The sequence below is a fragment of the Trachurus trachurus genome (assembly GCF_905171665.1).
Source record: "Trachurus trachurus genome assembly, chromosome: 21".
Classification (NCBI taxonomy): Eukaryota; Metazoa; Chordata; class Actinopteri; order Carangiformes; family Carangidae; genus Trachurus; species Trachurus trachurus.
Genome location: NC_139899.1, coordinates 20,199,016 through 20,206,696, shown reverse-complemented (window position 1 = coordinate 20,206,696; position 7,681 = coordinate 20,199,016).

The window sequence follows — 7,681 nt, the reverse complement described above, 5'->3', positions numbered from 1 at the left end:
GCTTTGTGATGTTGAGGAGCTGTCAGATTAGCGGGCCTGTCACGGCCCTGTCTGCTCGTCTGTTGGGCTTGACAGGGCCTGTGATGGAGCCGAGGCTAAACAAAAGGGTTACCACCTTCCCCGTGCTCGACCGCTCAGCTTTCATACACGGGGAAAAAGGGAGGAGAAGGCTTCTATCCTCCATGCAGAGAAAAGAGGAGGAGGAGAGCATGCCACCCTTCTGCCACCATCAAAAAAAGATGTAAGCAGGAAGAAAAAACAAGTGATTACTAAACCAATCTGTATCTTTCTGTATCTGAATACAAACACTCATACATATACAAACACTGCAGGTATGAACATTTCATTCCTATATGTGCAGAGCAAGTATATTTTCACTACTAATAAAGTAGTAAGTAATGTAACCCCCACGCATCCTCCTACAGGAAGTCCCTGCTGCATGGACTTCCTCTTGAAAACAGCTGTTACATGAAATGAGGCATAGAGAAAGTGATCCATTCTCTGGACACCTGGCGCCTACAGTCTACAGGTGCAGTGTGTGCATGTGTGTGTATGTGTGTGTGCATTTCAATGAGGTGTAATAACACAGTAATGAGGAGAGAGTGATCACTGCTGACACAGCCAGGCTCACACAGTAATATGAACTTCCTGTTTCAAGTAATTCTTATTTCCTGTTTGACTTGTACTGTAATTAAGAGGCCGGGGCCTTGACTATACAGTTACTGGAGCCCGCATTACTGTGTGTGCCACTGTGGACAAGTTCAATACAGAAAATGCACTGTCCAGACTTCACATATCACCATCTGTAAATCAAAACAAATGATGAGAGAGATCGCCTCAAGCAACAGATAAATACGGGCCATCCGGGTACTTGTGAAGCACCGCTCACTCGTTAGAAAGGCCTCTATTTTCTATTAATAACCGTTGGCACTGCAAAGTTATTAATTCTTACCCTTCAAGTATGTTGACATGGATACGGCTAAATTTTCTAAAAATGACTAACAGCATGACAAGTTCGGAGAAATGCAACATAGATTTGGAGATGTGGTTTCTGGGCGCTGACGCATAGCTAACACTGTGTAAACTTTGAGTCACTTCCTGAGTTTCCCGTACTTGACTATATGATTTAACCTTCGTTTAACAATCAAATCTGTGTCTTCAGCCAGAGACCTGTGTGCAGGGACAGCCCCTAAAGCATGACGATGCACAACACCATATGGTCTGTCACTGCCTGAGAGGAAGCTTAAGGGTTGATGAAGACTATTACAGCTGGTGGTCCTCCTCACCTGACACATATGTGAAAGGATTTATTAGTGCAAGAGCACCGCTTTCTTCTCCTGTCCTTCGCCGGACGAGACATCTGCTATTTAAATAATGGTTTCAAACGAGAAGGGAGAAATTGTTACCCAACCGCTGTCTCAGCAGCTGATGACAGAGACAGCGGAGTGAAGAAGAGAGAGACAAACAGAGTGAGAGTGAGGGAGCATATTGAGGTGGTTAATAGTAAAAAAAAAAAAAAGAACAGTTTGAATTCCAGTGACAGAAGAAGAGATAATGAGGTGTTTTGATGTGGCACGAAAGACAGAGGGATCTAACAAAAGTAGTCAGCTAGAGCTGTGCGGCTGCACTACAGGTCAGCTCACTCACACACACACACACACACACACACACACACACACACACACACACACACACACACACACACACACACACACACACACACACACACACACACACACACACACACACACACACACACACACACACACACGGCCACAGAGTAGTTGCACACACAAAAACTTGATGTACTTCCTGTGCACGCACACACACACACACACACACAGCACATGTGTGTTGTGTCTTTCCGTCTGTAATTTCTGGCTTGACCCACTGATCTGTTAAAACACACACATTGAGCAACGCAATAACACAAACAATAAATTAATCAATTTAGCATGAAGAGGAAACAAACCTGTAGTTTTTCACACTAGATGTAATGGAGTTATTATAGGTTTACTGTGTTAGTGTGCATGTGGTAAGGAGACGTGCAGCTGTATATCTATTAATACTTGCATTCATGTGTATGTCTATCTTTGCAGACTGCCCAGTGTATCCTTGTAATACATACACACACACACACACACACCAATAAATCACATACAATATATATATATATATATACTGTGTATGTGTGTGTCTGTGTGAATGTTTGTTTGCATTTGCCTGTGCATCTACATCTGTAGCATTTCCATTTGAAGGCGTCCATCTCAGCAGAGATAATAAGGAGCAGAGCGTGTGTGTGTGTGTGTGTGTGTGTCTCCCCAGAGGAGTGAGTGACAGTCTGAGAAAGCGTGGCGATACACTTATTCACACTGATGGAGAGATCAGAGTGAAACATGGCAGACGTTGTCATTGCAGCCTTATACCAGAGAAAGGAACGCTTCCTAACACCGATGCTACAGTCCTGTCTGGCAGACAGCGACACTCTGAAGACAAACAATCACACAGGACAGCTTGGAAGTAGCAAGAGAGGAGGTTGAGGACAGATGGGCAGGAAAGAGAAGAGGAGGGGAGGAGAATCCTGGATTGATCCCGCCTTAAACTCCTCCTCATCCACTCTTTTACTTTACCTCCATTTTTTTGTATGTCATCTATCCATCTTCGTTGTATTATGGGGCCATCTATGCCACAACTAAGACTCTAACACATCAAATAAAGTAAATACAGTTCAGTGGTAATATCTCACTTGTGGGAAAAATGGTAAACTGTTCGCCGCCTAACTGCAGATCCCTGGGTTAGATTCCCAGCAGGAATAAATATGGCAAGGCCAAGCTCCCTCTCCGTCTTCATGGACTGGGATAAGGTCTCATCACTAAACTAATGATTAGCCTGCAGACCTATACATACATGCATCAGTGTCTGCAGTTACATAGATGTTTACACGACCAGTACATGCAATGATCAGATGAGAAGTCCATACTAAACAACCAGGGAGAACGGCTCTAACATGCCAAACAGTGAAACCAGCTCTCCGCCATGAGCACTTTCTTTAAACGATGTATTGAATGCTTTGAACTTTTAGTGTATTGATTTACTGTTGCAATTGTGGTACTGATGCAACTCGCACCATCAAAGGCTATTACTGGGGTAACTGAACAGTAAGCACATCTTCAGCTTCATCTTCCCTATAAATATATCACCCATACAGTACGGTATTCAAAGATCCTGTGGGAGAATATACAACTTGAAGTAGTGGTCGAGATTTACATAATGGCAGAGATTCACTAGAATATTATGGGTTTTTATTTCTATAAAGACGTTTACATGAGACATTTTTATTCAGATTTAACTGTTATGATTTCTGGTGCAATGAATGGCTCATTGTAAATACTGCTACTATGTTTATGGTTGTGCTGGCAGCTCTGTGAGACACTTGGTGCTTTGAGGTTGATACTAACTTCAACATGCCAACATGCATACAGTGACAATATTCCTATATGAATGTCATTAAAGGAACAGTTCAGCAAAAAATAAAATTCAGTCATTGACTCACCCTCATGCTGATGAATACTCCGGAGTAGTTTTTTGTTCCTCAAAGTGCATCTGGAGACACGGGAGGGCGGTTTGTAGTCCAACGAAATCCTTCTATGAGAGTCAATAGCGCCCGACACAAAAAGGTCCATAAAACTACACAAAAACCTTGTAATCTTCCTCCATACTGCTCGTCCACTGCAATCCAAGTGTCCTGAAGGGATATAGTCCAGAGTTTACTTGAAACAACGTCATTTAGGACATTTTTACAGCCTAAACAGTCCTGTAGTGAATTTGCCTGGAGCGTGTGAACGTCAGAGCGCAATACAAGACTGTTTAGGTTGTAAAAATGTCCTAAATGACATTGTATCGCGTAAACTCTGAACTATATCCCTTCAGGACACTTGGATCGCAGCGGACGAGCAGTGTGGAGGAATATTAGTGGGTTTTTATGTCGTTTTATGGACCTTTTTGTGTTGGGCGCCCTCCCGTGTCTTCAGATGCACATTGAGGAATAAAAAACTACCCCGGAGTATTCATCAGCATGAGGGTGAATTTCATTTTTTGGTGAACTATTCCTTTAAGCAGGTATTAGGAAACAAATTCAGTATTGAGATATTCCAGTGCAGACCAATGAGGTTGAGCGACTGACAGAGCGACAGGCCATCCCTGGAGCCGCACCACAGGTGTAGGTCACAAGAAGAGCTACCTACTCACAGTGTGCTAGCTAGCTGTCTGCTCTGTGTTCAAAAACATTTCTACACAGGCCCATGTGTCAATATGAACTAAACTATGCATGTCTAGCATAGGATAGTAAGGTGCACATGTACACATATATACCTGTTGGGTAAAAAAGGAAAGTGAGAGGGAAGGAAGAGAGAGGGGGAGGAAGGAAGGAAGGAAGGAAGAAGGGAAACAGGGTTGGAAGGAAATTTAGGCTTCAGGCGATGTAGGGTGTAACAAAGGCACCTGCGCTCATCTGTCATGGCAACACGACTTTTACAAGTTAGCTATGTAGGAAGCGTCTGATGATAATAAACCATCTGATCCCGGGGATTTAATGTCTCAAGATGTTTTTGTCTGGGTGAAATTCTGCAAATGACAGAGGAACGCAATTATCATCACAATCGCCTCCGTGAGTGAATGACGGTACACAAGTATCATGCACACAGGCCTATCTGTGCAGGGAGAGGGTATTTCTGTGTGTAGGAGTGTGGATGAGAAAGAGAGAGAAGGAGAGAGAGAGAAAGAGGAGAGAGAGAGAGAGAGAGAGAGAGAGAGAGAGAGAGAGAGAGAGAGAGAGAGAGAGAGAGAGAGAGAGAAAATGCATGCCTTAATTCCAGGCTGCAGTGGGACAGTGAAATAAATCAGGCCCAGCTGATGTGTGTTTACCTTCCCAAGCCCCAGGAGACTTTGGGTAATTGAGCATGAGCAGATCAGCAATAGAAACCCCAAGAAACCTCATTTTCCACTGAGATACACACACACACACACACACACACACACACACACACACACACACACACACACACACACACACACACACACACACACACACACGCACACGGTAACAAATGCGAACCCTTGTTGCTCATTGACACATGCGCTGCCCTTGAAGGTAGTGGTGCGTATATGTGTTAGTTTAGTTTTGTTAATGTGACAGGCAGCTGAGACTTGTGATGTGTTTGTGATGATAGTTCCCCTGTTGGAAATGACAGACATGTCTAATTTGACTCCTGACCGCACTCCTGGTGTGAACTGTGTCACGGTACTTAGGCAACAGAGGGTTATTAATATCACACACTTAAATAAAGCTGTTGTTCAAATACTGTTAGCCAGTTAGCTTACCTTAGCGTTGAAACAGGAGGACGCTGTTAGCCTAGCCAAAACAAAAGCTTCAATCATTGACAAATAGACGACCAGCAGAGAATTTGGCAACTAGCATATTTTGATAATCAGTTATTCAAACACTGTTTTGCACATTAGATGGTTTTGGGTTATAAATCTGATTATCATAAAATGAATATCTCTGGTTGTGTTGGTCTCAAAATAAGACATTTGTAACGTCGCCTTAGTGTCCTTGTAATTGTAAAAGGCATTGTTACTGTTTCCTTCCGCTTTGTTTATACACTCATCAGCACCTTTAAACTCTCAATTTAAACACATATTTTGTTTGTTATTAGGAATTAAGTTTTGAGCCGTATAGATTCTGATATCTGTGTTTCTTTCCTTCAGACAGACCTCAGCTGCCTGTTTCCTCCTATTTCCAGTCAGAGTCCAGTGCTTAGCAAAACTAAAGTTAATTGGCTGCATGTTGTGGCTTCACATACTCTGCATATACAAGAAGGCTATCGATTCCCTGCTGAATTTAGGCAAGAAATGTAGTATACAGTACTACAACGTATAACTCTTCCTTTAACCACCCATCTCAACATACTAAAGAATCAGCAGTAATGTAAGTTGATAGTGTTTGGAAAAGCTACGCTGCACGTTCTGGAGTCAAACTGCATCCCTCCATATGCATTCCTGCATCTGAATAAATGCATGGGTTTATGTTCGTCTGGGACTTCAGCATGTGTGTGTATGTGTGTGTGTGTGTTTCTGTCAGTGTGTGTATGTTGATGGCATCCCTGTAGTCACAGTTCCCCCGCTCTTGTAATGTACCCATGTAATGGTGTAATGAAAATTCATGATGAGAGCATGTTAACTGCATTAGCCAGTCTCCCGAGTTCCAGCACATGAATAAAATGAACAAGGCGAGAAAGAAAAAAAAACAAAAAAAAAAACAGGGAAACTCATTTTGATGCCTAATTATTTTTGGACTTGACAGCCTGGCAGCGGCCTGGCCTGTGTGTGTATGTGCGTGTAGGTCGTCAGTGTTGCTGAGTAGATGCACAGCGGTAAGGAGGGCCCTTCATTATGGGCCATAATGAGAACATCCACCCCAGATACAACAGCCTGGGAACCTTTATTGCATTGTTTTGTTCCAACACCCTGAGCAACAAATCAACACATTTTACATGGCTGAAGTACCTGTATTTTTTTTGTCTATATGTGTAACACAAGCAGCTCCCGCCGAGGTGTATGTTTTTCCACGCACTTTACTTTCATTATTTTTGCACACACATTTTGACACGCAGAGATCATTATAATGCTGTAAGAAACATGGCTTTTATAATAATTCTGCTATAATAGACGACGTGCAGACTCCAGCTGACTGCAGTCAAACATAAGTTCCTTTAATTGTACACATAACCACATGACTAAATGTAATATCTTCCACTTTGCTGTGCTAGTTAGGTGCTATTTTACTGCTAATAAGGATTTTATGGGATCGTTGCTTTTGCTTTTGTTGGTTTCCACAGGTTTTTTTTTTTTTTTTCAAACTTCTACCATCATCATCAAATGGAAGACTGTTCTTTCACTTAGAGGGTTGAGCTGCATTCAACCGTAGCAGGTGTTTCTTTGTGGTTACTGACACGGATCTCTGTAATCCGCGCACAGGCATTGTTAGTTTAGCAGAGTCGTGTTGTCCTCAACTTGTTTCATAACAAAACTAGATTCTCCTGGATACTGTGGTTTGTTTGATTTTGCCAGATGCATTAGAGAGGGAATCAAATAGGGCAAACTGCTGAATATGATCGCTCTGTGAGCGCTGGTAGACCGTGACCGAAAGCGTTTTTTTTTTGTTATTTTTTTCCCCCGGTTAAATAAGTTTTGTTTCTTTCTCTTTAAACTCTCGGAAAAGCAAATGCCCTTCCTATGGCGAACTTTCAAGCTGACCAAAGGTTTCCTACCTTAAATAATCAAAAGCACCTGTGTGGCACAAATGACTGTGTGTGTGTGTGTGTGTGTGTGTGTGTGTGTGTGTGTGTGTGTGTGTGTGTGTGTGTGTGTGTGTGTGTGTGTGTGTGTGTCTAATCAACCCCAGGGTACTGACTGAATCCTTCCTGCCCATGATAGAGACGCGCTCCAGTGCAACGGATGTAGCGCAGGATTCCCGAAATCACAATCTTCCAGGATTAGACGTGGATTGAAAGAGAAGCGGAGCATCTGGATGGCCCTTATTGGTTTAAGATTGCCCTTATCCTAACCACATTAACCTCCTGATTGCTTGAACAGACATTATAAGATGCTTCCACTGGAACAA